The following is a 5,871-nucleotide window of genomic DNA, read 5'->3' as shown; positions in this document are numbered from 1 at the left end:
GATGACAGTGGACTCCCACTCAGCTCCCAGCAGGGCTACCAAGGCAGGCAGCAGCCTGGACTCACCTTGAAGTTATCCCCTTGAGTAAAGGAAGCAGCCACAAAGAGTGCACGTAAAGTTCTAGAAGAGCAAAAAAGGAAAAAAAAAGTTCTAATAGAATAAATGAAGCCACCGTCTCCTTGGCTGTGAGGAGAGGGCATCCATCAAGAATGGGCTCAAGGGAAACCTTGAGACTGGCAGAAATCTTGGATCACTTTGTTGTGGTAGTGGACACACAAGAAGTAAGATAAAAATTGCTATTTTTTTTAATAGCGTCCAAGCACATTATGGAAGACCTGTGCAATGCAAGCTGCAAACATCCCTAAGGACAGTGAAGGGACCTCTGCACGTGGGCACAGAGGGTCCTGTGCCTGGGTTCAGAGGCTCTGAGCTGCTGTCATTTCTTCCCCAGTTGACATGCTCAGAGCTGTCCCAGGGTGCTACAGACATTTGTTTTCAGAGAAGCTGACAAACTTATTCCCAAACTAATTAGAAATTGTAGAGGGCTTCCAACTGGGAACCAACTTTGAAGTGAAGGACGGAGTGGGAAGACGAGCTGAGGCTTCTTCTGACATCTCCAGGTAAAGCAGGAAGAGGGCGTGGTACAGGCGTCAATCAGACACCCAGGTGAATGCACTGGAAGCATCGATGACAGCCTCATACAGCAAGGATTGGCTTTGACCAGATGCAGTGGCAATAAACTCTGCAGACAGAGGAAAGCCTTTTAAAGAACTGGTGTGCAGCCCGCGGAAGACCACGTGCAAAAGTGAGCTTCTGTTCCTGCGCCTCACAGAAACAAAGAGTGGACCTGAGTGTGCCCACAGCTGTAAGAACATTAGGAGGGACCTAAGAGAAGGTCTTTGTGACCTTGAATTATGGAGGGTTTCCAATCATAATTTCCTAATCATACCTGAAGACCTGGTCTGCAAAAGGAAAATTTGAGGTTTGACTTTACAAAATTAAAGAGTCTGTTCTTTGGAAAATTAAGGTAATGAAAAGGCAAGCAGCTGGGGGAAAGCACTTGCTAACCTCAGAGCAGCAAGGCCTTGCTCCCAGAGTGGGCAGCGGCTCTTCACCTCTGCCAGGAAGGGGCTCCGTCCTGTAGATAGAACAGATGCTCCACACGGAGAAGGACCAGAGGTGGAGAAGCTGTGACCAATGCTTTGAGGTCATCAGGTAGACACTGGGCAGTGCAGACACAGCCACCAGAGGCCACCACTGCACAGAGACCTAGGTGACCACCCCGTGCTAGGTGGATGGGAGAATTGCAAACTCACCCTCCACTGAGGACACAGAGTGTGACAGCCACCTTGGCGGGCAATTTTGTCTTGTGAGCACTGTGTTTCTTAAAAATCTACATCCCTGGAAGTTATGGTGGAGGCTATGAAAAATAAAAGGCATCTATGGCAGAATCATTACAACATTTTGAACAAAATGTAAAGGGGCTCAGATGGAGCAATAAAGTGACGGAACACTGCAAGTATGATCTCCCTCTGTTCCTCCCACCACTACCTGTGGCTCAGGTGAACACTGCAGGTATGTCCTCCCTCTGTTCCTCCCACCCCTACCTGTGGCTCAGGTGAACACTGCAGGTATGTTCTCCCTCTCTTCCTCCCACCCCTACCTGTGGCTCAGGTGAACACTGCAGGTGTGTCCTCCCTCTGTTCCTCCCACTGTACCTGTGGCTCAGGTGAACACTGCAGGTGTGTCCTCCCTCTGTTCCTCCCACCCTTACCTGTGGCTCAGGTGGACAGTGCAGGTGTGTCCTCTCTCTGTTCCTCCCACCCCTACCTGTGGCTCAGGTGAACACTGCAGGTGTGTCCTCCCTCTCTTCCTCCCACCCCTACCTGTGGCTCAGGTGAACACTGCAGGTGTGTCCTCCCTCTGTTCCTCCCACTGTACCTGTGGCTCAGGTGGACAGTGCAGGTGTGTCCTCCCTCTGTTCCTCCCACCCTTACCTGTGGCTCATGTGGACAGTGCAGGTGTGTCCTCCCTCTGTTCCTCCCACCCCTACCTGTGGCTCAGGTGGACACTGCAGGTGTGTCCTCCCTCTGTTCCTCCCACCCCTACCTGTACCTGTGGCTCAGGTGAACACTGCAGGTGAGTCCTCCCGCTGTTCCTCTCACCACCCGTGGCTCAGGTGTTCCATGTGGTGCTGGTGCTGGGGATTGAACCCAGGGCCTTGTGCATGCGAGGCAAGCACTCTACCGACTGAACTATAGCCCCAGCCCCAGGCACTTCTTAAAGGCAGCAGCCTCATCCTGCCCTTGAAGGAGAGCTGTTGATGACCTTGCCTCAGAAGGGACTTGGGAAGAGGAGCCGTCCTCACCAGGTCAAACTGCCCCTGCCCTGTGTCTGGTGTGCTCAGAGGTGAGCCCACCGCAGGACCCCAAGGCACAGGCCACCCTGGCAATGACGATGGGCCTTTACCATCATGCTCCACACTGTTGGTCATGGTCCTAGGTATGTGTGTTTTGGTGAATTTTCACTATGATCATCTTTTGATTTTTATTAGCCTTGTGGACGTTCCTTGAGGGTCCTATAAGGCTTGTTTCCCTCTTTATGGCCCATACAACATGCAATAATTTACTAACTAATGAAGCAACAAGGCCATCCATCAGCAGAAGACAGTGCTGGCTGTTGACCTGATGCTGGGCCAGTCTGTGATGGAACCTGAGGTAGCTGAGTTTACCTACTGATGAGCACTTTTGGATCCCAAGATGTCCCACCATGGATAAGAGATGTTAGCAATAGACAATATGATGCAAAAGCCCTTCTAGGAGAGACAGTATGTTACTGTCATGGGTTTTTCCTTAACCAAATCTGCTTCAACTTTACTTGTGATGAAAGTGCAACATAAAATTTATCATCTTCTCCATTTTAAGTTCAGTTTAGCAGTTTACTCACATTAGTATGCAAATAATTTTTAAACTGTTAAACACACGCTTTTCATCTGATTCAGCCTCTCTGTTTCCATGAAATCACTCAGAAAAAAAAAAATGAAAACATATGTCCTTACAAAGACTGGGACACAAATGTCCATAGCAGCTTTATCTGTATTTGCTAATAAAAGAAATGACCCAAATGCCCATCAACAAGTCAATGACCTACTCAGTGGAATAGAACTAGTGATATGAAGGAAAAAGAGAATGATTCCATTCAAATGGCTCAAAAATAAAATGCCTAAGAATCAGCCTAACCAAGGGAGTGAAAGACTCCAATTAAAGTCAAAGCACACCGAAGAAAGACACCAGAAGATGGAAAGATGTCCATGTCATGGACAGATAGAATGAATACTGTCACAACGACCACTTTGCAGTGTACCTACGGACTCAGTTTAACCCATTAAAACATCAATGACATTCTTCACAGAACTAGGGAGAAAATTTCCCGAAAGTTCAGAGAAGTGGAAACGGCCCAGAAGAGCCAAAGCAATTCTGAGCACAAGAAGCCGGCTGGAGGCAGCCCAGCAGCTGGCTTCAGTCCCCAAACCGCATGGTGCTGGTGTAAACAGCATCTACCATGGAGCAGGTAGGGACAGAGACACCGCATGGTGCAGTCAGCTGTCCTTGATGAAGGTGGGGACAAGACAGCCCTTTAACACAGGATGCAGGTACATCCATATGTAGAAGAACAGACGAGGTCCCCATCTCTCACCTGCACAGAGGTCAACCCAAGTGGATCAGAGACCTCAATGTGAGACCCAGGACTCCTCAACTCTTAGAATGAAAAAAATAGGGGAAACATATAGGATTAGGCAATGGCTCCATGAACAGAACCGCCCCCCCCCCCCCCCCCCGCATAGCTCAGGAAAGGAGCAAGATTGGCACACGGGAAGGCAGCCAGTTGAAAGGCTTCTGAGCTGCGGGAGAAACAAGAGCGTGAAGAGAGGCCCACGGAGGGGAGGAGACCCCCAGCACTCCTCCGACAGAGGGCTACGCCCAGGACATGTGAAGACTGGAAACTCGGCACAAAACCACAAACGGTCCAGTCAACAGATAGGTAAGTTAAATAACCAGTCGCGTCTCAAATGCATGGCCAATAGTCACATACAACACGTGCATCGTCCCTGGCCCTCGGGGACATGCAAACCAACACAACACGGAGACTCCACCTCACTCAGTCAGAAGGGCACGCCTCAGCAGCAGACGTCACAGGAAAGGCTGGGACAGGGTCTCGCCCACCGTTGGTGGGCATGGGAATCAGCACAGCTTCTGTGGAAGTTAGTGGGAAATTTCTCAAAACTAACTGTGGAGCTTCCACGTGACCCACCTGAGCACTTCTTGCTACGTACCTCAAGGAATTAAAGTCAGCACCCCGAAGAGACGCCTGAGGACATGTGACCACAGCACTGTCCCCAGTAGCCAGGCTGGGCAGTCAGACCAGGCGTGTGTCGACAGATGCCTGGGTGAGGAAGCGTGGCGCGCATTCCCGTGGGAGTGCTGTTCCCCATAGATGGACGAGGACGAGGACGCTGTCTGCAGGGAGGTGGGGGGGACCTGGGGTCACATCATTGAGCAAACTAAGTCAGACTCAGAAAGAGAAGCCTCACGTTCCCTCGTATGAGGGAAGAAGACGTCATGAAGTATCAGGGTGACAGAGGGGGAGGGGTGGGGTGTAGGAGGGGGTGGGTGAGGTGACCGGTGGACAGGACCGGGGCGTGTCGTTGGTGTGTGTGAACTTGCCACGGAGCCCATGATTCTGTCTCACTAAAATCACAGATGAAGAGAAAAAGAGCAAGAAACCTTCTGAGACCCAGCACTGGGACGAATCTCAAAATAACTGTGCTCACTGAAAAAGTTAAAAGAAGAGTGGACAATTATGATCCCTCTTTACAAACTTCTAGAGAATGGAACTGTCTCTCCAGGGACAGAAAGCTGGTCAGTGGCTGTGCAGGCAGAGGAGGAGGGCAGGAGGAAGAAGGACCTTTACAAAGAAACACTGAAAAATCAGGATCCGTTCAGAGAGCAGATCTTTGAGTTGGTGGAAGTAGTTCTTACTTAGGTAGATTTGCTGGTTTCTGAGTATCCGTGGGATCTATCAAACGTTACACTCTAAGGGTAAGATCCATAACTCGATTATACTTTGGCAAAGGGCTTGAGGAGCAAGAGTGTGAGGGGGATCTCTCCTGAGGTCTGAGCGTGGAGGGGGCAGGCGGCACCACGGGGTTTCAGGCAGCGGGCAGAGGGGCGAGAAGGCCGTGCAGAGGAGAGTGTGCCACGCGACCTCGTCCCCTGTGACTACACCTCTGGCTGGTAAACACGTCTCTGACAGTCGTGGTAACGTTTGTAGAAGTAAAATGCACTCCCAGGATAGGGCCCCACTGGAGGTGGCCGCGGGGCGGCCCTGACACCACATGGTGAGGTGCTCGGGTGGGCTCCACGGACACGCCCACTCCAGAGCTGCCACCGAGATTCATCCCACAGCGAGTCATCAGCCATCACAAAGCTGGTGAAACGTGCTGTAGGGACCCACACACACTGTTCAGCAGAATGGCACACAATTCTCAGGTGGCGATTGGTGGGGTGGACCCTGGGGTGTTCTCTCCTGGTGCACAGGCTGGCTGAGGAGCTAATCCTGCTTCAATGACACGGAGTCCTGGAATGGAAGGGTCGTTGGGATCCACCAGGACTCTGAGTGACCTCCATCATGGCTCTTAGGTGACAATGATGCCACCCGAGGCTCGGAAACCTGAAGGAGGCGTTGATCCCAGGAGGAGATGCACTGGGGATCATCCCTACGCCAGGCCAAAGCTTTGCAGTGCTGACGTCCCAGTCTCCTACACCACTGTGGCCACTTTGGAGGTGAGCTCCTGCACCAAGGGACACGTGT

The 5,871-nt window shown here is 51.3% G+C and overlaps 1 non-coding gene across 1 annotated transcript; it reads right to left on the bottom strand.

The window, feature by feature from the left end:
• Nucleotides 1-2,192: 2,192 nt before the first annotated feature.
• Trnaa-cgc (transfer RNA alanine (anticodon CGC)) lies at nt 2,193-2,268 on the bottom strand. Its single transcript has one exon. It is a non-coding gene; the product is annotated as a tRNA-Ala (tRNA).
• Between the last annotated feature and the right edge of the window lie 3,603 nt (nt 2,269-5,871).

Source organism: Marmota monax, unplaced genomic scaffold, assembly GCF_021218885.2.
Source record: "Marmota monax isolate L192 unplaced genomic scaffold, Marmota_monax_Labrador192_F-V1.1 WCK01_AAM20220418_F8-fsc00082, whole genome shotgun sequence".
NCBI classification, from domain to species: Eukaryota; Metazoa; Chordata; class Mammalia; order Rodentia; family Sciuridae; genus Marmota; species Marmota monax.
This window is presented reverse-complemented; position numbering and strand designations above follow the sequence as displayed.